Below are 27,082 nucleotides of genomic sequence, written 5' to 3' on the forward strand. Positions count from 1 at the left end.
AATGTTGTGTACTTTCGTAATTTGTGCTTGGATTCCATTAATTTTCCACGAAAATTCCGAAAACATTTTGGGAAAGGGTTGGGGTGGAAGGGTAGGGGTGGTAAACTCACACGACGAAATAATTCCCACCAACGATGCAATATTGTGACGGAATCTCCGCGTCCCTACGATTTTCCAACAACGTTAACATGCCACCACCATCGGTATCGAAATAGAACAGAGTACTTGATAAATAAATAAATAAATAAATACATAAATAAATAAACAAATGAATAAATAAAAAACATGAAAAAGAGAGAAAGAGAGAGGGAGATTAAATTGCAAACATCGATCTCAATTTTTTTACCCCTTTCGTTCATTCGCTTTTTTAATTTATCATAAAAAATATTTAGATTAAAGATACGAATAAAGTGAGAACAAACAAATATAATTTATGATCAATTTTTTTTCACCGATATGCAAATTCAACGTAAACGCGTGTCCCGTAATCATTGATCATTTATTTAACAAAAAAAAAAAATCTTTAAAACCTTTTCTAGTTACAAACGTTTCCTGCATTAAATAATATCAATTTAAATTGCAACGACATATAATGAAAAAAAAAAAGAATTCTATCTATTAAATTACACACACTCCTACGCGAATTCTAAATATTATTATAGAAAGAAAAATTATTAATTAAAAAAATAACAAATTTTACTTCGATTATGATTAAATGATGTAAAAATTCCTCCTAACTATGGAATAGTGTTCTATAAGATACATTTAAATGTTATATAGTATGTTATTATAATATTATTTTAAATATTAAATCTTATTAAAAAACTAAGAAAAATCTAATATTAAAATAATTTTATTTTTAATTTTAAATTAGAATAAAAATGGCAATGAACTTTTGAGTTCCTAATGCCAATTAATAATAATAATATTATTAAAAAATTAAAATGCTAATACTAAAATATTTTTATTTAAAATTTTAAATATTATTATATTAAAAATTACAAAATTAATATTAAAATAATTGTATTTTTAATTTTAAATTATAATAAAAATGGCAATGAACTTTTGAGTTCCTAATGCCAATTAATAATAATAATATTATTAAAAAATTAAAATGTTAATATTAAAATATTTTTATTTTAAATTTTAAATATTATTATATATATATGTTAAAAATTACAAAATTAATAATAAAATAAAATTAATAAATAATAACAAATAGTATTCTATACAATACTATTATAACACGTATCGTATTTGTTCCTGTTAAGAAAAAAAATATTGAAAGAAAGAAAGAAAGAGGGTCGGTGTGGTCCTTGCAAAAGAAAAAACGAAAAAACAAAAAACTAGGATCTCATCCAAAAAAAGAAAGCAAAAAAAGAAATATCCTTGCAAAGGGTGGGGTGTTTCTTTTCCTAGTTGTAACAGTCATGCGTGCATCCGCAAGCTTCGTTGGCCTCGTTTTTTTTTTCTTTTACAGAAAAAAAAAAATCTCGGGCGCGAATGCAAGAACGACGTAATTTTCCTCCTGCAAATGCTGAATTTTGACGAGAAATGGAAAATTCTTTCTTTAGTTTCATCTTTTCTTTTTCTTTTTTTTTCTTCTACCCTTCTTTCTCTCATTCGTTTTTACATACTACATAAATCTACACATACACACACACACACACACATGACAAAAAAATATATATATATATATAATCTATACATGCAAGTAAAGGTGTCGTTTGCAACGAGGATTGGGGAAGGGTGAGGAGAGCTCTTTTGTTTTGAGAAGTTTTCAAAAGAAAGAAAAGAAATTTTACTACCCCTTTCTACCCCTACCAACCTTTCTTCTCTTCTACCACCCCTTCTTCTTTTTTTTTATTTCTTTTTTTTTTTTTACTTTTGCTGTCTCTTTTTCTGCGTCGTCACCAAGACATTCTTTTTCAAGGAAACGAAAGGGACGAAGGGAGGAGGTGAAGGTGGAGGTAAAGGACGAAAGGGGACGAATAGAAGGATAGAGAATAGCGCCCGTTCGATATTAGGAAATACCTCCTGCCAATTTCGGATTATATAAGAGGTTAACGTATTCTACAAAAACCTTAGGGGGCTCTTTCCTCCCTTTCCTTCCCTTAGTCGTGTCCTTCTCTTCTTTTTTTTTTTCTTTTCTTTCCCTTTTCTCCAATCCATTTTGTATTAAGAATTTTGTTATACCTATTCATGCGAATTTTGTTAGTTCTTTTTTCTACAATATGTCCACTACCATTGCGTATATTAAATAAATCAAACCTGGATTATTATTTGTGAATTTTTTTGTTATTAAAAAAAATAATAAAATGGAAATAAATATAATAATCTGATGAAAAATTTGTAAATACAAATGTGATTGAAATTTTCATGCATTAATTAATTTTATTCTTATATTAAAAGAAGATAATTATATTATAATAAATTATGACTAAACTTGTATTAAATATCTACGAATAAATAAATGTGAAATAAAATATATATATATATATATACAATTACTATATATATTATTTTATTAATTTTATTAACCCAGATTTTAATTACTCAAAAATAAATATATTAAGTATATATACATATTATAATAAATTAAAATTCTGATCTCGTTTTAAAGAACCTGATTCAATCCTAACGCAACCCAGATTTTATTTATTCCAAAAAAAAAAAAAATATGTTAGGTATATATATATATATATAATATAATATATATATTTATATATATATATTATATATATTATAATAAATTAAAATTCCGATCTCGTTTTAAAGAGACAATTTCTCCTTTTTAAAGTAGCACCCTAAAATGATAAGAATTGTATAAATGAAAAAGAATTGCGAATGGGTTAAATTAAAATAAAAAAATAAAAATAAAATGAAAAAATAAAACAAGCAAAAAATAATAAGAAAAAGGGAAAGGGAAAACGTTAGAAGGTAAGAAGAAATGTTAGCTGGATGTAGTACGTTCCCAACTCTCACCCCCTTCATCCCCTAGTTGGTATAAAATAAAGGATGACCCTGTGGTCGGCCTGAGGCGCAATATCAGCGAGAATTGAAATAGTCGTGATATTTCTTTGAGAGGTTAGACGAGCAGAGAACGAGAGAGAATGAGCAAGGGGTTGGAAAACTAGGGGAGGGTTTGTGTGCTGGTTTTCCAAGGAAAAGTATAAGGCGAGAGGAATAAAAAAAAAAAAAAAGGAAAAAAAAACTAAAAGGACGAACGAAAGAACACCAAACCAAACCAAACCAAACCAACCAACCAACCAACGAAAGGATGAAAGAATGAATGAAAGAAAGAAAGAGAAAAATAATAAGAAGAACAAAGAAAAAATATTATTATATATATATATAAGAGAAAGGGTAGGAAGGAATGAAGAAATAATAAAAGAAATAGAAATAGAATTTTGTTGGATTCCAAACGATACTACTACTACTACTACTAATACTACTACTACTACAACTACAACTACTATAACATTGAGAAAGGGGTAAAGAGGGGGATGAAAAATAAAAAAAATAAAATGGGAAGCGTTGGATCGACCGTCCTTTACAATCAGATTTCTTACCGGTACGCTCCATCAGCACGAGCTGATACCCCCAGCCCTTTGTCGACAAACCGGTGGTGAAGGGCGGGAAGAAGAACTATGCTTTCTATTGGACACCACAATGAAGATAGAAACAAAGGAAAACGACGGCTAGGAACGATATCGCCTAAAGGGCTGACTCACGTCATTGACCACATCTTACAACACAGAGAAATCCACCACCATCCTTTCTTTCTTCTTCCTTCTTCTTCTTCTTCTTCTTCTTTCTTAACTCATCCACACATCATCGCCCTTTTTCTTCTTTACTTCTTTTCCTATCCATTCGTTTTTCTTACTCTGGAATAACTGTACTTTAATCTTACGATATTATTTTTTTTTCTTCTTCTTTTTGGTTAAATAAAATAAAAAAGATGATTAATTTTAACGAAAGATATGGGGAAAAGAGGATAAGGGTGAGAAGTTAGTAGGATGATGGTGAATTTTCAATGAAATTTTCTTTCTTTTCAAAATATTTCATTTCATTTATTAAAAGAAGGAATGTCTCTAATTTTATTTTTTATTTTTGATAACATATTTCATGATTAAAAATTAAGAACAATATGATATAGTTGTAATAGATTCGTAGATGATTTATTAGATAATTGTAACGGAGGAAAAATAAACATTGTAAATGATTGATTTCCTTGTTTGATTATTCATAAAAATTTACTCAACCGATCTGTCAAATTATTTTAGTTTTACACAATTGAAAAATACTTGGGAGGAACAATCACGAAATAAAAATGTAAATAAGATTTTATAATAAATACAAATAAACGATAATCTGAACAAATGAATGTAAGATAATTGGATTTCAAAAAAAAAAAAAATAAAATAAAATAAAACAAATTAAATTGAATGGAATTAAAAAAGAAAGAACAATGGAGAAATAAAACTTTTTCATGGACGAACAAGAACCTATTGTATTTCTATAGAATTTCACCGATAACCCATACTCATTAACATTGTTGATGGTAGAATAGATCTATTAAGGATTGTATGCATCATGGGGTGGTATATTATACGTGTTCTTTGTTAACTAAGAAAGCACGAGATAATATAACGGAAGATAAAATAGAGGAAATAGCCCCCAATTAAGGTTTATTAATTGGAAAAAGAATACTTTCGAAGATTACAATAAAAAATATCTTATAATAAAATATTATTCCTAATAAATATGTATTATATATAATAAATAAAGAAAGAATTTTATGTGAAATATGTCAATGTACAATCAATGGAAAGTAATCTCATTAATATTTTAATTATAATTATGAATATTAGAATTATAACGATGATTAAAAATCCTAAGAAAATATAATAATTATTTATATATAATATTTATTATATATTATTAATATATAAAATAAATATTAATAATAATATATTAATCCCAAAAAAACATAATTTAAATTAAACGTGTGCATGTGCAAATGCACAATGCAAATATATGCAATGTAACTTTAGGTTCATTTCAACTTTATACAAAATTCATTGCACTTGACTCTAATTTTTTTTATTTAAATATTTTTAATTTATCATTTGTTAATATACTTATGTTAATGTAATGAAGTATAGTTTCTTCAATTAATTTCTAAGAAAGGGAATAGTTACGAAACTAGTATTATTATGGTCATGACAAAATATCGTCATCGTTGAAAGCTCATCTTAAACAATGAGTAGAAGTGAATAGGAGAAGTTAAAGAGAAACAGAGAGAGAGAGAAAGAGAGAGAAAGAGAGAGAGAGAGAGAGAGAGAGAGAGAGAGAGAGAGAGAGAGAGAGAGTGAAAAGCCTGAGGACATCGGTTTGGCGTAAGTTTCATATTACTATACAGGTCGAGAACGCCTATGAATCTTTGGTAGAAGAAGTTGCGGGGGCGATAAGCGACATAGAAACTCTGATTACAACTCTTGCTTTTCCCATAGAGTTTTAAAAATTCGAGTAACCCATAGAGAATTGAATTTCATTTATTTTTAAATTATATATATATAATAATAGTAATCTTGCCAATATAATTATTCTCATCATTTTTATTAATATTTCTAAATGCCTAAGGGGGTGACAAATAAAAGAAATAAAAAAAATGCCAAATAAAAATGGTCTCGTCAAATTTGCAAACGAAGGCTGTGTACAATATAATATTCCCAAATTATTTCGTTTTATGCTTAAAAAAAAAATATATACATATATAAAAATAAAATGAAAGACCATTAATAATATCTCGTAGTTTTTTTACGCAAAGGCAGGGAGAGGAAAAAAAAGAAGAAGTTAGAGGAGTAGTATATTTGTATATCAAACTAAATGAGGACAATTCAACGAGTCGTCGTATCCACCCACCCCATCTCATTCCCCTTCCCATCCTCCTTTCTACCACCTTTCCCCATCGTGAATCCTTTGGCACTGGACAAGAAACAATTTCCGTAACAAAGGAAAATAAATATGGACAAGTAGTCTCTCGTTTTAGCGAAACAGGGATGAAAACTAGTAGACACGTATAAACCTTAATTAACAACCGGACAAAAAGGGAAGAACCGAGTGGTACGAATGAACTGACGGACAGACGCGGTAGACGAACGAAGGGGTGAAAAAGAGGAGAGGTGTGGGTTAGGCTGGGGGGAAGGTTATATCGTTTCTAAAAGTAAAGTACGTTCGATAAAATAGCGAAAAGAGAACCGCAAAACTCTGAGGGGGTGGTGGTTTACTTGCCCTGAGGCATTGGCCAAGTTTAATATTACTCCTGGTATCATCAGAAATGCCGACTATACTATAATAAGCCTTCCGGCTGAAATAGTGGTTCAACAGTTACACACCGAAATACGAATTTCTCTGTCAGAACCACTTTCCCCAAAATTCTACCCTCACCTACACCTCTTCTACTCGAACATTCATCACCCACTTTGCTATCATCTTCAACTTCTTTCCTAACTAAGTTAACACCTGTGTATTGTCGTCTTTTAGTTTAAAAAAAAAAAAGAACAAAAAAAGACCACCCTCTTGAGGATAGAGTGATATACTTGAAAACAAAAAAATCTTCCTTTTTTCTTTGGTAACCTGTTAGTACTTTAATTATTTTTTTCTTTCTTTCTTTCTAACTATTATTATTATTATTATTGTTTATCAAAACTTTGTATCGTAGGAAAGTTCGACAGGTAAAGCAAATCTTTAAACCTGTTTAACGTCCCTACTATACAAAGTTTTTTGTATATTGTATATTTTATTTTGTGGACGTTAAAAACAACTAATTAAATTATTATTTTATTATTTTTTTTTCTCTCATTATTTTGTATTCTTTATTTGTATTTTGTTTTTTGTATTATTCTTTCCTTTCATTTTCTATTTTTATCATGTTACTATTTCTAAGGAGAGAAAGATTCATGAAAGAAGATCAAGTAAGGAAGAGAAAGAAAGAAGAAAAAAAGGAAGGACTCGGGGTAAAGAAATAAAATACGAAAAGGAAGAAATAAGAGGTAAGGACGAGAGGTTATATAAGGATGTCGCTTTCTAAGAAGGAAGAATGAACGAAAAATAAAAATAAAAAGTAAAGAAACTTACGGGGGTGTATGTGTAAGGGAAAAATAGAAAAGACAAGACAATATATATATATATATAGGAAGAAGAAAAATTGGAAATCGTAGGAGGAGTCGAGGTAACACGCTTAAAGGATAGATGGCCTGTTTCTTTTACCACCCCCAAATCCTCTTCTTACAGCATCCTTCTGACCTATGTTTACATAGTTCCACCAGTTTACACTACTTACTATTACCTTTCAACCAAACCTTTTTCGAACACCTGTGTATTGTCGTCTTTTAGTTCTAAAACAAAAAATAGACAAAAAAGAACCGCCCTCTTGAGGATAGGGTGATATTCTTGAAAAGAAAAATTCTTACCTTTTTTTTTTTTTTTCAAAGTTATATCTATGACGTTTATCAATCGTAGAGAAATTTCTTCTTTCATCATGATTTTTACAGCATAATCTGTAAAAATAAAATAAAATACAATTGTTAATATTTTATTAGAAATTAATTTAACGTTTAAATATAAATAATAAATAATATTATTTTTTTTTATAATAGTTTGATATTATTTATATTAACTTATTTTATTTTTTAAATTCTAAACAAAAAATTAATTCCCTTCCTTAAAAATTTCCGATGTAACTGAATTAAATAAATTTAACGTTTAAATATAAATAATAAGTAATATTAATTGGCAAATAATATTACATTATTTTATTTTTAAAATTGTAAATCTCAAAATCTAATTCCCTTAATAAAAATTTCTGATGTATAATTGGATTAAATAAAATATAAAATTATTTGAAAATAAACGTATTTAGTAAGATAATTCTCATTGAATTAATTCAATTTTAGGTTTAAAAAAACATCATAGTAATCGATCAAAATCCGATATAAAATGTCTTCTCTTATCTATCAGCAAAGTATTCCAACTATTCCAGTTAAAGGTACGCATAGTTATGATGAAAAACTACGCAGATAGGAATGTGATTTCCAACCGAACGAATATTACCAGATAAGAAAGCGAGAATATAAATCCGTCTCGAAGGGATGAGAAATAGAGAGATGGTTGTTGAGAAAACCGAAAGAAAAATAAAAAAGAAAAAAAGAAAGAAAAAAAATGAACGTCACGATTAAATCGTTAAAACTCGACAAAATTCTTCACGGTGTAGCAACTTCGAAAAGGATTCGCAAACCATTCCTTTAAGAATATTATCGCTTCTTGTCGAGTAAAGGGGTAGAAAAAAAGAAGTTAAGGGGGTGAGTTAGGAGTACACTGTTCTATCTTTTTTTTACACCTAAAACACAAAATTTTATCTATAAACAGAATTCTAAGCTAAAAATTCGTAGGATATTTTTGACGAAAATAAGTTGAATGAAGGATAAACAAAATGCAGAAAAATAGAATAAAATAAGTGTGTTGGGGTATAGGTGGAAAAAGGGTTTATTGCTAATTCATCGAAGATAAATAATACTTACTAACTTTTATTTATAAAACAAGTTTTAAGCTAAAAATTTGTAGGATATTTTTGACGAAAATAAGTTGGATGAAGGATAAACAAAATACAAAGAAATAAAAAACGAAAAATAGAATAAAATAAGTGTATGGGGGTGTAGGTAGAAAAGGGTTTGTACCTAATTCATCGATAATAAAAAATACTTTGCCTTAGTAGCCTAATTTTTTTTTTTGTTTTTCTGAAATACATCATATTTTTTTCTTACTCTAACTTTCTTCTATTATTTTCTTTTTTTTTTTTTTCTTAACAGCTAATCTCAAATTTCCGTAAGTAAGTAAAAGGGAAAAAAGTATAAGGGAAAGTTGCAGTTTTACGAAAGAAAGAAAGAAAGAAAGAAAGAAAGAAAGAAAGGAAGGAAGGTAGAGGTAAGTAAACTTTAAAGATAGGAACTCCTCATCCGGTTGTTCCTGCTAACTCGAACGAACTATCCGATTTCGTCCAAACTTTTCTGCTATTTTCTACAAAATCTTACACCCTACTCCAACCCAAACCCCCCACCTTTCCTTTCATAGAATCATTCTTACTAGTCTATCCTATTTTTTACATCTGATATCAGTGTATAATTATGTTATAATTAACATTTTAATACGACAAATATTTAATTGTAAGTGAAAACTGCATAATTTATTTTGTAGTTTGATTTATTGAAGGTTTTTTTTTATTTTTGAGATAAAAGATAATTGCTAGTTTAGGATAATAGTTAATGTATAATAGAATTTTTTGAAAGAAATATGTCAAAAATTAATTCCAAATTTCTGTATCTTTTCTGCGTCATTCGAAGGGGATTTAAAAAAGAAAGGAATGAGGGGTACTGTGCTATGGTGGAATACGCAAAAAGGATAGAGAAAGTGGATGTAGAAGAAAACGCTAGGGGGTAGGGGGTGAAAGAAGTAAGAAGAAAACGATTGGGGCCGTTAAAACTTCTAAGAAAGTGGTTAACTAACCTAAGTTCTCAGAAATGGACTTTAGATAGTTTTACGTCTACGTACTTGCCTACATCTGGCACTAATAACGATTGCACTTGGCCCCCTTTTTCATGATCCTCCTCCTGGGTTATAGGTCGAGATATTTTTTACCCTTTTTATTCTATGATATTACAAATAATTTCTATTTTCAATCAATAAACAAAATAAATATCATTAATATAATATTTGATTATGATTTTTTATTGAATAATTTGAAGACTAAATTATATTTCAAAAATGTTCATGAACAATTGATAAATAAAATAATACTTTTAACTAATATTATATATATAAAGGAAACATTTATAGTAACTGACCATAAGATTTATTTTTTATATAAATAGTATCTTTAAAGTATAGAGAAAAAAAACATAATTTAATATTGTAAAATTGACAATATAATAAAAAAAGGCTCCTGTGGGAACCGTGAACCATTCATTGATTGAAAGAAATCGTGGTCTCGAATGGATTAAATTATTATTGTCAATGTGATGAATTTTTGTTCATTAACCTTTCGGAAAAAAAGGAAAAAAAGAAGAACACAAGGAATATTTGAAATTATATTTAGTTGTTATTTAAGTTATTTTTATTATTACGCAAGGGATTGACAATTTGTCGTACTCGTAAATTTCAATACTACGTAAAGAAAATCGATTTGAAGAATAGAATTTACTTTGGGTAACTGTCAAGATGGATAGTAGATGTAAGTGTAAAATAAGGAAGGACAAAAAAAAAGGGATGAGAAAAGAGAAGTCCTAGTAACGGTGATGGGTACGAAAGGTGGTGGAGAAGGTGGTGGAGGAGGATAGACTCGTATGAACTCGCCATTGAGAAAAAGAATGAAAGAAAAATGAAAGGAAGGAAAAAAAAAAGAAAAAAGAAAGGGAGAGACGACAACACCTCAAGGGAAATTTCTGTATTTCTCATTTCGCGAAGGGAAAGAAGGTAGCAACGTATATAAGGAGGAGACCTATCTCAATAGTCTTATTGAAAATTTGTATCTCTCCCTTTCACACTCCTCTTCGGCCCTTCAGATTTATTTCTTTTCTCTTTTTTCAACACCTTTTATTCGATACATGTTCGATGATCTTATAGTTTTCTTTTTTTTTTCTATAATAAATTATCTCGTATATCAGGACATAATTTTTTATTATAATAATTATCTTTTTCGAATTAGTTTAATGAAACAATTATTACCTATTTCGTTTAATCAAACGAACAAATAAATAGAAAAAATATAAAATAAAATTTAATGTTAAATAATTTGTAATAATGTTAAATAATATTAATAAATTTAAAATTTATATATAAATAAATAATAGATTAGTATGATTGCACACACATGGTGTGCAAGTTGGTCTCAAATGGGTTAAACCAATACGAAAAGAAATGAGGAATATCGGTTAGGATTTGATGAAGGGTGGTTTACGAACAACGAAGGGTTGAAAGATGGAAGGTAAGAGTAGAGGGTTGGGGGATGTATGTGCTTGTTAAAAGTTATTTTCTTTTGGAATCGTAGTATATAAAAGCCGAACAAATGCTTCTAATTCTTCGAGATCTCAATCTTGACCTTCTTTCCCGTCACGGAATCTGAGTTTCCGGTGACCTCGCATCTTCTATTCCCCTGTGACCAACCCCGGAAACGATTCCCTTCGAAGGATCTTTCCACAAACGAAACATCGAGAGTATGTTGTACAATGACCACCACCACCACCAACACTGGGTTGTTTCCTACGTGCTGTAACCTTACCGCCAATTTCCTGCTCGACTTAGGCTGCGAAACCAATTTCAGATACGCTATTTCTAGTATAGGATAGAATGAGAAATGGATAAAGATAGACGGACAGAAACAGAGAGAGAAAGAGAATAGAAAATGCAAGAGAAGGGTGGTTAGTTTCAACCAATCAACTTTTACAAATTATTTCACTATTTTCCAAATCACCAAATACAAATTTAAAACTAACTGTTTGAAATAAGTGAATAAATATCTGACATAAGTTTATTTTTTTTTTTTTTTTTTAATTAAGGGTAGGTTGATTATTGCAAAGTACGAATTAGAAAGGGAAAGGATCATAAATTTATTTATTATAAATAGAAAATCTTAAATAATTGTTTGTAAGAGTTTTAGTTTGTAAGAGTTAGTTAGAGTTCTAAGAGATTTGTTTATAATCGAAATAATGTTAAATAATTTTTTATGTATGTTTAATATTAATATATAAAAATTAATAATTATTAAAAGATACATTTCATTGAAATGAGTATAAGCCTTTTAAATGGTTTATCGATTTAATACCACAACCACCATTACCTGCCCTACCACGACTTACCACCTATACACCCTTGTTTTAGATCATCTTGTAAATTATTAACGCGTGTTCGAAAACTTTGTCGAAATTCATATTTGACGGATCTAAAAATAAAAAAAAAAAATAAAAATATGATCCACACCCAGTTAAGTTCACCTAAGTTCGTTTTATAATAAACTTTCTTACCATTAACCGTACTAACTAAAGCAAACAACCATCTTAAAAGTTAATTCCCTCATAATCCCGTTCTTAACGACTTCCACGATTATATATCGATCAGAATAAAAACGAAGTCAAAGTAAAAAAGTAAAAGAAGAAGAAGAAAAATAGGGTGGAAAGGAAGTAAAAGTTTTTTGATGCCCAAAAAACAAAAATCTCATCCCCAGTACACCGATCAACAAAATCAAAAAAAAATTAAAAACCAAAACATTTGTCCAAGACTACTGAAGTAGTAGTCAAAAATTACTCACAAGAATACTCCATCAAAATTAACGAATTTTAATAAATAAAAAATAAAAAAACCCTCACAAACTTAAACCAGTTAACTGTGGCACCCTCTTTTGAGAGCGTACACTGTTTTGTGTCGTTAGAATTGAGCCATTACGAATATACTCGTCAATACACAAAATCTTGCAACTTTTCCATGACGAGTATACTCGTCAATCACAATTAACTGATTAAACAAAACCTTACCGATTTGTACTTACAAAACTGTACACCATAGATACGTAGGATTCGATGATTTTTTCTAACAGTTTCTTCACAATTACTTTAAAAAAAAAAAAAAAAAAAAAAAAATACGCAAAAGAAAAAGAGAAAGAAAGAAAGAAAAGGGATGAAACAGAAAAGGGATAAAAAGAATAGTACGATACCTCTTATCTAAGCGTACTCAGGAAATTAAAAAGGACCAACGGTATCACAGTAATCCTGATTTTGTTGAAGAAGGAATACGAAGGACGACCATCTCGAACGATGTTGGAAGAGGGTTTGGGGATTGGTAAGGGTTGAAATAAGAGAGAAACGAAAAATAAAGACGCCTTGAATTTAGAAAGATAGAAGAACCAGAACAAGAATAAGAAGAAAAAGAAGAAGAAGAAGAAGGATGAAAGTAGTCGAGGGGGTGAAAAGAAGAAAGGGAAGGGAAGAAGAGAATGTAGTAACGAAGGGTGAAGGGATGATAGCGGTGAGTAGAAACCGATTGTAAGGAGAAGACTTGATACGAGGAATGAGGAGGAGGGTTAAGGACGAAAGGGCAAAGAGGATCGTCTATCTACACACACATACATACATACAACTATACACACGTAATATACTGGGTGTGGTATTTAAAACAAACTTATATTATTCTAACACGATTGTTATCGGCGATAAGAAGAACTACTTGTCCAACAAAATTTACTTAAAAACTTTGAAGGGTTTTTCTGATTGGTTAGAAAAAGTTACTAGACTTGCAGGTTTGTCAATTAACTAACTGAATATGTTTTCATTTGAATATGTCATTCGAAATACATGGACAATATTTAAGTGGCCCTTCTTCAGGATGGATCATTTATACACCCTGTATAAATGTATATATAGAAATTGTATGTGAACCTAAAGGTATAGTATATAGGTATGGCCGTTTGTAGTCGGTGTTGTCAAAGGACGAAACGCAGGACATAGCTTTGGAAAGCGTTTGCACAAACAGCTGTGAGCTAGCTGCTTATATTGGCCCCCATTCTATCTCTCTCTCTCTCTCTCTCGCTCTCTCTCTCTGTCTATGGGTTTCTCTGTTACAATGTCTCTTCCTTTACGTCACTTCCTCTTCTCTTTCCGTCCTTTGTGCTCATCTTCTCTCTATCGCAACCTTTGCGCTTCACTATCATCCCTTGGTCTGTCTTTCTCTTTCTAACATTTAGTATTACCTTCTCTGAACAGCCCCTTACCTTCCTACCTCCCACCCCCCAAAATATATATATATATATATCGTATGTGTAGATATGTCATATGTGTATAATAAATAAATAAAATGTAATAAATATATAATTATATTATTACTATAATTTAATAAGAATATTCGTGCGAACAAAAAATAAATCTAACGAGAGAAATACTTTTCTATATTTTCTCTATTCCCTATCCCTACCCCTACCCCATTCCTTCTCCTTTTATAGACAAGGAAAACGAAATGGGATAGAATTGCATTTTCCAGGATGCATCATCGTCTCCCTCGTCATGAACTCATCTCAAACTTTACTTCCCCCTCATCTCATCTTTCCCTTTCCATTCCTCAAACCATCCTCTTCCTTACCCCCTTTCTTCTTACTCTCATATTCAAACACATACGTGTGTAAGTATCGGTAATATATATATGTGATATGTGTATGCTGTACATACTTATGTGTATATGTATATATATATATACTGACACCATCTTTCTATAGTTGGATGGGTGGGGGAAGGGGGAAAGCAAGGTGCTTCCTTCCACGTCTCGCGTCCGGATATAGGTACACGATTTTCTCAAGTTTATACCGGCGCCTGAAGCTAGTTCGAGCAGGAGTTCAGCCATTTCTAAGTGACTTTGTACAGTCTACTACTCCTCTACCTTCCTTTCCTTCCCTTTCCTTTCCTTCCCTTCTTCCTTTCCTCATCCCTACTCCTATGAAATGCGAAGAGCAATTCTAATTCTCGTGCAGTGTATCACCTGTGACTCGTGAAAATCTATGATTTCGTTCGATATGAAAGAAATGATCTTTTTTTTTTTCTAAGAACATAAATTTTTATATGAAAATAAATAATATAAATAAATTTTTCATAGCAGTACAAAATATTATAAAGTATAATATAATTAAATATTATAGTAAAGAATATTAGAAACTGGATGATGATACAACGAGAACAAAAAATACCCTAGAAACAATTAAAAAGAATACCAACTTGAACGAACATTCATTCATACTACAATCAAATGATAACAATTTTACTTTTCATATTATTTCAAACGGTATATCAAGATTTAGATATAACAAAATGATTATTTCTTATATTCCAAAAACCGAAATAGTTCAGAAAGTTCACATTTTGAGACATGAAAGAGATACGAGTTGCATGAGATTTGAGATAACAAAAGGGAATGGAAAACGTGAAGAGAAACTAGGGGAAAGAAGCAAAGGGTTGAAAGTGTAAGTTTTTGTCGCATGTTTTTAACACACTATGGTTGAATTTGGCTACTCGATAGTCATTTCAATTTCTGTCACAAGTAGAATAGAAAAAGAAAATCAGAGAGTACTTGTTTAAGGTGTTGGTTATGATAGCAGCAGCAGCAGCAGCAACAGTAACATGAAATTTGAGGATACCAAAAGGGATGGAAAACGTGAGGAGAAACTGAGGGGATGTGAAAGAAGCAAAGGGATGGAAGTGTAAGTTTTTTGTCAGGTGTTTTAACACGCTATGGTTGAATTTGGTTACTCGATAGCCATTTCAATTTCAGTCACAAGTTGAACAGAGATAGAAAATCGAAGAGTACGTGTTTAAGGTGTTGGTGTTGGTGATGGTAGCAGCAGCAGCAGCAGCAACAGCAATGGCACAAGGCTTCCTCCCTTTTCTCTCTCGATTACTATACGCGCCCTTCGCATTTCCACGGATGAATTAGACGCGACGAACGGAGGCCGAGATTGAATTACCTGCGCGTGTTTGCACGGTATTATGTGCCCTGCGGCTGTAATCAATATGCCGGCATTGAACTTTCAATTAGTGTCACTTAACTCGGCAAACACAGCCGCTCCTGTTCCGACATTTGGTAAAACGAAGATAGAAAATCAAGCTGGTGTAAGTATTACATTGAAAGATAACAAAAAAAAATTTTTTAGATACATAATATATATATGTATATGTATATGTATGTGTATACAGGGAAGTATGTACGTAAGTGTATATATATATATATATATATATATATATATAAGTAAAAAAAAATAAAGTAAAGAAGGATTTTTTTGTTGGGTTTTTTTTTATTTTTTATTTTTTATTTTTTAGTGTTTTTATTCTAGGGAATATAACTGAGGATCCTGAGACACTTACCACTATAATTTTCTATCGTTTAGATTACTTTTGCATCAATGGATGTCAAATTAAAAAAATAAAGAAGAAAGAATAGAAAAAGGTGACAATTATAACATATTTGTAATTATAATATAAAATATATAAAATATATTATATTGTAAATAATATTAGATTTAATTTTAAAAACAACAAAAAACAAACAATAATATTATTAATACTAATAATAATAATAATAATAAGAATAATAAATATAATGTATAATTTTAATTCGTTCCAACGTAGTAGAAAATTAAATTGAACGGCCGATTAAACTTTGTATGATCGATACGTTTCATTATTATCATCGGTATGAGAGATAATATCATAATAATTGAATATCTGTAATTAAAATTGAATTAATCAAGCAAGATGATATTAAAATGAGAACACACACACACACACTCACTCATTCATTCACTCATTCTCTTTATGTCTATTGTAATACACGAATATTTACTTATACATGTATATATATTATTATTATTAATATTAATTGGCATTAGAGAGAAACTCGAAAGTTTATTGTAGCAAATACCAAATCCCGCCAGTGTTCTCGTCCCTGAGCTTAACCCCGTCCATTCGCCACCTTCGTAGCCTAATTTCTTTAAGATCCCAAAATAATATTGTCCTCCTATCAACGTCTCGGTCTACCCAATGGTCTTTACCGGTTCGGTATATCGATCAGTATTTTATGTGCCTTTCGATCCTCCCCAATACGCGCCACGTCACCTGCCAATCTTAATCGGCGTGATTTTACGACGTTAATGATGTCCAGTTTGTTGTACAGTCGGTGTACTTCTACGTTATGGGGTTTTCTCCATTCACCCGTTTCTTTATTGCGTTTTGCACCGAACATTTTACGAACAACTTTATTTTCGAAAACTCTCAATTTCTTTTCGTCCCATAACGTAAGTTACCACGTTTCGTTACCATAAAGGACTAGCGGTAGGATGATTGTCCTGTATATCCTGATTTTCAAGCACCTAGACAGCAACCACGAGCTGAGTAATTTATTGACATTGGCTAAATTGATTTTTTTCTTAAGTTCTTCATTTATTTCGTTCATCTGATTTATGATACAAACATCAGAATGTTCAATTCAAGGAATCATAGATTGAAGAATTTTAGTAGTGTATGTAACTATATATCTAGAAGTACATCACGTGAACTATATTCTCCGAACAAGCAAGAAAGAAAGGGAAAGGGAAAGAGTAAGAGAGAGAGAGAGAGAGAGAGAGAATCGATGAAGGGTTGGTTAAGTTTCTCATCTACGTGTTCGACAAGTAAAGAGAAGGACACCAAAAGCAAGACAGATGCTAAGACACAGAAATAGAGATAGAGATAGAGAAACGTCAAAATCTTCTAGTTGCTAATACCTCTCAAGCAACTGTAACAAATCCGTAGGGTGTAATTTACTATCTCAAATCGAAAACAAGGATTCTCGAAATGCATTGCATATTGCTCATGAGTTGTAAGTTCAACGTGCGCTTGCGTACACGACTTATTCCAAGAGTGAAATACATGACAGTTGGTAGATAGAAAGTAACAAAATGTATGTGTGTGTACATGTGTGTAAGAGAAAGAGAGAGAGAGAAAGTTACTGATACGAATGAGAGAGAGTGTGTAGGTAAACGGATTGAATGAGTGTGTATGAACGAACGAGTAGGTAAGTAAACGTGGTTGAATAAGATACGAAAGGGGTTTGAGAAGGGAGGTAAGGGTTTTGCTAGAAGGCAGAGACGAAAGGGGGGAAATGGCATCACACTAAAGTCGGGAAGGGAAGGGAAGGGAAAGGGAAAACGTTGGGGGTTTATCGGTAGACGTCTTCTTAGTTGTACGGTTGATAGTTTATACAGTTAAGAAGCTGGTGCTGCTTGAGGGGACGACGACGACGACGACGAATACGTAGACGAAGACGAAGACGAAGACGAAGACGAAGACGACGAACTGGGTTAGAACACAGTACCGGTGTCTTAATTAGCGCACAAGAATCCACAGGAACGTAAATCTCACTCTGAACGTCCTCAAATCCCTTTCTGAGAAAGGGAATGGGGGTGGAGGGACAATGAAAGATACAGGATATGGGAAAGAGGGTGGGAAGAAAGGGACACCCTATTACGTGCAAAAGGATATCCTTATTTTATTAACTGGACTATCATTTTTCTAAAAAGATATATTGCTGATTGTTATTTCTTTTCTTTCCTTTTAAATTTGTTTTTTAAGGTATCATTAAAAGATTTTTTTAATTTGTATCTAGAAAGATTATATTATTTGATGTTCCTATGAATTTTTTATCGATTAATTTATTTATTTTTTATTTTAAATAATTTTTTTCTTAATAGAAATAAAATAAAATAGTAAATATAGTAAGAGACAAAGATAAGGAGGGTGTAAATTTTTTAGATATACAATAATATAAATTAATAAATTATAATAAGGTGTATACCTTTATAAATATCCATTACAAGATAATAAAAAACTTATCAGAAAACGTGTTAACCATTACCCATACCTAAAAGAAATTAATATTAATTTTATCCCTAATATTATTGCAAACATAATTAGAAAAAAGGATTCCTATAATACGGTTAATCATTTCAAATCGTATTAAAATATATATACATATATGTATGTTAGGTATGAACACTTGGTTATCATCTTCATGGTGAAAGTATATCTTTGCAGGAAGTACCCAGGAAGAGAAACCTCTGAATGGATGTTAAGGGAATCGATGAATCGAAGGTAGGACGATTAACGTGCACCCACAACCATCGACAATATTGTGCCCTAACGATGGTTCTAGTGATTAACCACGTACGCCCGTCCGATAAGCAGCACCCTGACACACCATCCACCCCTTCCGACCCCCTTTCAACCATCCTCTTTCTCTCTCTCTCTCTCTCTCTCTCACGAACTAGCATAGCAAAACAGGAGCCTCGAGCGGACATATACGAGCATAGAACCGTCAAGATACCCCGTCAGAAGTGCCAACCGCAGTGGCCTCTGTCGCCTTGGTAATTAGTGGAATAGCATTCGAGTGCAAGTTACGACCCGCGGAGGTAGGGTGTTGTTGGAGACCGTGCGTGCCCTTCTCCACCACCACCACCACCACTACCACCAATACTACCACCACTATCACCATCACTATCACCATCACCATCACCAACTTCCACCAACGCCAACGCCAACGTTACCCTAATCGATATCCGATCACTCGAGCAATACGTCAAGTACATCCCACGCCTGCTGTTAGGGTATCCCACCCCCAACCCACCCTCTGCTGATATTTATTTATTATATTTTCTTATTTTTTTCATTATTATCTGACGAGGACCTTTTCAAGTAACGACTGTTAACTGTTAACCTCGTTTCAATCTTCTTAAATGTTCTCGTTCGTTCAATCGTACCATTTCGTTTTAAACTAGAATGATACTTAAGTTAATTAATTGCAGGAACAATAATTAATAAACTCCTTTCTTCCTAATCCTTTCACTTCTAATTTCATTTGTATTTAAATTGTTTTATCTAAACAAAAAAACTGTACAATCTTATATTGTTAAATGTTTAATTTACAATGCAAAATATATTAAATATTTAAAAATAGGAATTTATATATATATATAGTATGGAGAAATTGGTAAAAGGTCAATAATTAAGTTTACCATTAATCGTTGGGGTCAGCTGGGCTCACACGATCGCCAACCACCAGCAGTAGCCAGACGTGTCCACCTTGACGAGGAATTTGGCTGACCCTTTCAACATCAAAAACGAGGAGAGACCCCCTCTCGGTATGCCAGAATGCTGCTACGACCTTTCCCACCTCCTTCTATTCCTCTCGTTCTCCGGGCTAATTGCCCTGAGTGGACCAGAATCGACCTTAGTGACCTTTTCCTCATCGTTCTTCGATGCTTTTTCAACGATAAAAAGAGAAAAATTTGTCCCTATTCTATTCTTTACTTTCTTATTATTTCCTTTTTCTTTTCTTGTGCTTGCTTTTCTTCGTAGATATATATATATATAGTCGATAACAGTCGATGAAGAAAAATATGTTTGCGGTTGCAGAAGGAAAAAAAAGTAAAAAGGGTCTAAGGGTGGTGTTTGGTGATGGTGGTGATGAAAAAGGGGGAAAAAATTGAATAATAGAAAGAAGAGACGTGATTTTTAACAACGTCAATTATTCAAATAATATTAAACGAATAAAGCATTATTATTTGTTATGTTTAAATATTACTCAAATAATAATTAACTAAAATAAAATTAATAATTATATAATATAATAATATTATTTTATATATTTTAAAATATAAATATATATAAATTAAAATATAATATTATTATATTAAATAATTTAAAATATAAATATATATAAGTAAAAATATTATATTATTATATTATATAATTTAAAATATAAATATATATATAAGTTAAAATATAAATTATATATACATATTATATTATAATATGATTAAAAATTAATATATTATTTTTAAACTGTATATATATATATCATTACTATAATTTATTAATTATTAAAAAATTATGAAATAAAATGTGTAAAGCTAACCAACAAAAAAAATAAAATGTCCTTCTACTTGTATAAAGTTGTGTAAAAAAAAAAGGGATTACATGATTTAAGGATTGAAAATATTTTCTTTTAGTAGAATGGGTTATGGTAGTGGTGTGTAAAGGTATCAAGGAACGTGGCTAAAGGCGCCCTGTAAATTGGATCTATCAGCGGGTTCGGATGGTGCTATATCATGCTGGAAGTAGCGGCCAGGGAGAAGGAACACTACCATCTTTCAATGTCAGCACAGCCTAGTCGCCATACCTTCTCCTTCACAAACCCCCTTAACCCCTTTCAACCACCACCCAACAACAACATACAATACAATACACGACAACAACATTTTCAACCCCTTACCAATACGAAACGCGAACTAACACTCGAATTTGATACTTTAAAATGTTTTTTTTAGAATATAACCAATCATTATTGTCCTCTCTATCCTTTTTTTTTTTTTTTTATTATGTGTAAGGATTTTGTAAACCTTATTTGTTGAAAAAAATGAAGGATGGTAATAACGTAGGATAATATTTGTTATATTATTTTTATATTGGATTAAATTCTAGGTTTATTAAAAATAGGGAAAATTTTGTGATTAATATTGTACAATTTAATAAATATTATTTATATTAATTATGTGTATTTTTTTTTTTTTAATAATATATTTTTTTACCTAGGATTTGTATATTATGTAGATGCATATAACAGATCTTTGAAATGTCTTTTTTAAATAATAATTAAAAAAAATCAACTATTAATAATTAATTTATATAACATTAATACCATGAGAATATTAATAGTCGCGTGAAAATGACTTCTCCTATTATGCTACAGTGTATTCCGATTAAAATTCACGTCAGTCGAATGCAAAATCATGCGAAACAAGCAACGGGAGCTAGTTTCGTTTAACTATCGATATTTCTTCGAGACTATAATAAACTGACGACAGTTAAAAAATGAATTATTATTCACAAAATACAAAATACAAAAATAAATTGTAATATAAATAATTTATAATAAAGTTAGAATCACATAAAAATAAATTGTACAATATTAACAATCTGATGTATTTTTTTAATAAATGACAAATGATTTACGTTGCATGAAATTTCGTTTCAAAAAAATTAAAAAAAATTATTTTATTATTTTGTTAGACGTAAAAAACACCTAATTTGTCTCTTTGATAATTTGTTGCAGGTAAAACGAAAAGAAGCAACCAACCGACAGTGGTTAACATAACTCAAACAGCAACTCAATATTCAAAGTGTTCCTATGAGAATATCTTCGAAAAATAGAATTAAAATATTAAACGAATGAATATACCTGAAAGCAAACATTTTTCGTTGCATGTTGTTTCGCTACCCTTTATCTATCCCTTTTTACCTTTTACATGACATCGTTCCCTTTTTTTTTTTTTTGTATCATTGGGGAATATAAACGAAGAGTAAGAATAGAAGAATATCAAGAATAAACTTTTGCAGCAACGATTCACCAACGGAAGCACACCAAATACGTTTGTTTTTGATATAGAGAAGTGAAATCCTAAAGGGATTTTACAACGACGACAGAAAGAACAAGAAAAAGAAAAAGAATAAGATAAAACAAAAAAATAAAACGAAAGTAAATAGAAGAACAATGTTTTATGAGAAATAATATCCAAAGAAGAGAAAGAGAAACAAACATTTTTCGATTTTTATCGAATTTATGATTGCTTAGAAATATATTTCCAATCGATTTTTATTTAAACACACTATAGATCTTATATTTAATGATTAAATTCTTATACGGAACATATACCGTATTCACCTTGTGCCTGAAACAATTTTTCTTTTTTATTTATTTAACTAAATCAAAAAAATATATAACATTTTATATTACATAAAAAATATCTTAAATAAAAATGTAATCAAACCTAATCAAATTGAACTTTAATTAATTAATTAATTAAAAAAAAAAACCTTATACAAAAATGTTAGAAATTATTAAATAAACTGGACAAATTAAGAAAAGAAACCAAATAATAATAATAATAATAATACTAAGAATAAGAATAAGAAAGGGTGATATGGAAGAAGGAAACACGCAAAAGCAGTTGGAATCCGATTGCAGCGATTAATTGTTCTTCGGTCGATCGGACTAGCACGAAGGTCCTCGAGTGCATCTCCAGAGCCAATCAGCCGCCAAGAGTCTCTGGTCGTAGAGTGGAAACCGTACAACCGCAGTACGCGAGTGCACTCGAGAGAAATTGGAACACATCCCAAAGTATATACCCAGGTTAATGCTGCAAGGGAACAGCCTGACACTCTCGAGACGGATCGTTCGCTTTGAACCTTCATGTAGCTTGCCCTTCCCTATCCCTTTCCTACCCTATACTCCTCCTACCATCATCAACACTACCACCACACAATTTTACCATTACTACTATCAACAAACTCAACGAAGGTAACGCAAATGCAAGACGCGGACAAACCACCACCACCATCAAAACCACCCCTCACCCCACCTTCAAACGTCCACGAACTTTGATACCGTTTGTCCCTAAAGGCACGAAAGTAATTTTGATAATGTGCTAAAGAACACCAGAAAGCTTCGTTCCCACTCTACCTAACCAAGCAACAAGTTTGCGTGACGTGAATCGGTTCCGCGAAAGACTTTCCCCTTTATCTTACTCTTGCTCGTTTGCCTTGCTTGCTTGCTTGCTTACTTGTTTTCTTTTTTTCCCCTTGCGAATAAACTCTAGACGCTTTTACTTACACTATGTGTATCAAATTCAACGTTTCTTCTTCTTCTTCTTCTTCTTCTTCTTCTTTAAAGTATCTACCCTGGTAGTAAAGAAGTTTCTTTAAATATACCAAATACACTTGCTTGCTTGCTTTTGTTTACTCACGTTATGCATTACATTTAAAATCTTTTACTTTTATATCTGATACCGGATGTGTAATAAAGATTTGTTTTAAACGAGGATTTATTTTTAAGAAACCGTTTCAAAATCAAATACCAATGTTCGATGAAAGTTTGTTGTTTATTCATTCGTACGAATTGAATTTCGTGATCGAAAAAAATCAAAGTATGAAAGGTAAATCGTAGATTATTTGTTGAAGAATATATCGAATAAAATGGGTGGTTTTATAAAAGCCCTCGCTTCTCTTGAATTCTCTATTCCAACTTGGTAAACTTCTCGAAGGAAAATCCTGTGTACATAGTAAACCACGTGGTGATCATCAGTGACCACATTTTGGAGAGTCACGAAGCTGCTCTACTACCAAAGTCTCAAGGATTTGACGTTAAGGGTCGACTAGTCGCATTTATCAAAATCGACAGTCTACCTTTCGAAATCCTTGGATCCTCATCTCGAAAATGTTTGATGCCTAAGGGACGACGTGACTAATTTCAAAAGGATCAAACATCATTCGTGATACCTTTAACTGTCATAAACTGATACAAAAATATATATCAAATTTTGTCATCTAAATTTCTAACAACAAAATGATCACGTGTCATGGAATTAATCGATTAAATAAATATTTAAAGAATTACAAGAAAAAATATATTGAAGTTTGGTCGGAATTTAAAAAAAAAAAAAAAAAAGAACAAGTTAAAAGTGAAACCTTCAAAAAAAGCAAGTTTCAAGAGAATGAGACGAGTGCATAGAATCGGGAGTTGAATAATTTATTAGATTATTATTTTTCATTTTTTTTTTGTAATTGATTATGCATTATTTATAGAATAATATTTCATATTTTACATAAAAAATAAATTTTGAAAGATTGTGTGTTCACATAAACACACAACGCTTTTCAAATCTAATCAGATTCTAAAGAAGTTTTCTTCACTTCGAAAATAAATTGTAAAATTAATAAAATAAAAAAAAATATATAATAAAATAGAAAATTAAAGAAAAATAATTGTGTACAACGATATACTTCAGTTGGGTGAAATTTAAAAAATAAATTGTAAAATCTTCAAGATAATATTAACAATGATAATAAATAATGTAATAAAATCGAAGATTAATGAAAAATAATTGTGAATGATCGACATAGAACATCGTAAATAGTATTAACGATTAAATACTATTTACTACGATGCTATTCCTTTAAAATAGACGGGGGAATTGTAGTATAAAGCACCGGCAATTTCTTACGTCCTTACAATTCAGGATAACGAGTATCATTTTCTCTTCGGAGAGATAGAAATGCCGGAACGAGAAAGTGCCATTCGGGGTGAAGGAGTAAAGAGATATATATATACATATACAAGTACATATACACATATATACACACAAAATACTGATAAAAGCAAACACGAAGAGAAACGGAAAAGAAAATTATGAAGAGAAGAAAAATAGAAATAAAAAAATAAAATAAAAAAAGTAGTTGAATAGAGAGAATACACCAAAAAAAGGTAAAAAGTAGATAAAACAATGCAAATTTAACGTAGATTGAAGTTCAATGATCAAAATTTAATTGACAACTTGACCTTTTAAAAGAAACAAAAAATCAAAAGTCAAGTATACGAGTTTGGTCAAATTTTTTTTTGTATCTATAAGCACAAAAATAATTTTAAAAAAATATATATATATATATATATATATATATATTTTTATATTTAAAAATCTAAATTGTAGTAAACTTAAAAATTTGTTTTACTGAAAGTATACACGTGTTATTCACCCTAACAACGCATAATCTAAAAACAAATTCTACCCTTAATAATTAAATTAATTTAAGATTTAAAAAAATTTAATTTAATATATATATTAAATATATTATTAATAATATATTTAAATTAATAAAAAAATTAATTTTAAAATTGAAAACGAAAAATTTGATTTTCTTTTTAACCAACCGAAACTAATATTTGTTCAATATGAATAGAATATCTTTTCCAATTCTTATTACAACCATTAATTTATTATTTCATCATTTTTCTAACAGTGCACACTAGAAATAAATTTTAAAAATAGAATAAAATAGAAAAATATAGACATTATTCAATATAAAAATAAACGTCTGATAACATGTAATATCTTTGAAAAGACACTTATTCCAAAGAAGTAAAGTGTCCTTTTCTCACCCACCCATCCACCCACACTCTCTCTCTCTCTCTCTCTTTTTCTATTCGTTTATTCGTCTTTCGTCTGTTTGTGAAGGATCACAATATCCTTCTATTCGTTTTAGAAATATCCGGTTGCTGGCAAATTTTGCCTTCTACAAACCTACCGGAAAGATAATAAAACTTTCCTATACAGTCTTGGTCAAGTATAATAGTATATGTGAATGTATGTATATGTACACATATACGTGATACATACACACACACTTAAATATTTTCATATCAATATGTGGATATTGTAAAGAATCTTCGATTTTATTTGTTAGTACATTCTCGTCCTTTCTCATTTTTCACTTTATAAATAATTAAATAATTGTTTTCTTTTTTTTATTTTCATTAACTTTCTTTTCTTTTTTTTTTTTTTTTTATTATTTCCTGCATCATTTCATTTCTTATCTCGAGGTGCATCCTTTTTTCTTTTTTTTATTCGAATCTTACAAACCCCCACTCGTAAAATCTCTAGTTAGTTATCTGTAATTAAGGTAATCTCAAGCAGAAGACTTTAGTTAACTTCCCTTCCCCTCCTTCCCCTATCCCTGAAACGTGGTCATCCCAAACAACCGACACCAAACGATTCGCCAAAGCCCTTAGACCCTTTTGCTACGAGTTACCCTCTTCTTCGGATAGAAAATACAAGAATACTACCAACACACATGCACTTACATTTAAATATATATATATATGTTCTATGTGTGTGTAGAGATATATAAAAGGATACGTGTGGTCAAGTTTGTTGTATTACACGTCTATAGGGTGAGTCAATTGTTTTTAATCAAATCTATTATTTTTTTAATAATCATTAAAATAAATTGGAATAGCAATAATAATAATAATAATAATAATAATGCAAGATTGAGAAATAGATTCAACCCTTTGTGTGCTATAAACGCATATATGCGTTTGGTAAAAAATATCAGAGTGGTCTATCGACTCATATGTGTTTATTTATATTAATGTAAAATAATGCAATGTTTTATATTAATTAATTAAATTATATTTATAAAGAAAAACATTAATTATTAAATTTAATTTATTATTAGAATCTAGTTAATAATAAACAATTATGTTTCTACAAAATATTTTAGGTAAAATTATTCAGAACTGAAAGGGTTAAATAGATTAGGATTATTTGACATTTGTATTTGAATTTTAGTATGATTTTCTATCCAGGAATGGATAAATCTTAAACGATATTGTTAGTAGGATTTTATTCGCGTATTCGGGTTATAAAATACTGTAAATATACATATAAAAACACATACATGTATATACATTGAAGATAATGAAAAATGCATTGAAATTGATCGAACATAAATATCGAGTTATTCTTCTATACTAATGCAATCCGATCATAGAAAAGATTTTTGAATTTGTTGTTGTTGTTGTTGTTGTTGTTGTTGCGATATCTCTCGGTAAAAACATTTCACAA

The 27,082-nt window shown here is 30.3% G+C and overlaps 2 long non-coding RNA genes across 4 annotated transcripts in view; one reads left to right on the top strand and one right to left on the bottom strand.

Moving 5' to 3' along the window:
• Positions 1–7,532: 7,532 nt before the first annotated feature.
• LOC107068038 (uncharacterized) overlaps positions 7,533–27,082 on the bottom strand; it is a 56,029-nt gene continuing 36,479 nt past the window's right edge. For all 3 annotated transcript variants that reach the window (XR_016177594.1, XR_016177597.1, XR_016177596.1), the window contains one exon: positions 7,533–7,565. This is a non-coding gene — a long non-coding RNA (uncharacterized LOC107068038). The remainder of the gene's footprint in view (positions 7,566–27,082) is intronic.
• On the top strand, positions 11,295–15,719 carry LOC149031559 (uncharacterized). Its single transcript, XR_016177619.1, has 3 exons — positions 11,295–15,055; positions 15,172–15,292; positions 15,364–15,719. It is a non-coding gene; the product is annotated as an uncharacterized LOC149031559 (long non-coding RNA).

This window comes from Polistes dominula, unplaced genomic scaffold, assembly GCF_049000335.1.
Source record: "Polistes dominula isolate Pdom_NZ unplaced genomic scaffold, Pdom_raw_medaka contig_17, whole genome shotgun sequence".
Taxonomy (NCBI): Eukaryota; Metazoa; Arthropoda; class Insecta; order Hymenoptera; family Vespidae; genus Polistes; species Polistes dominula.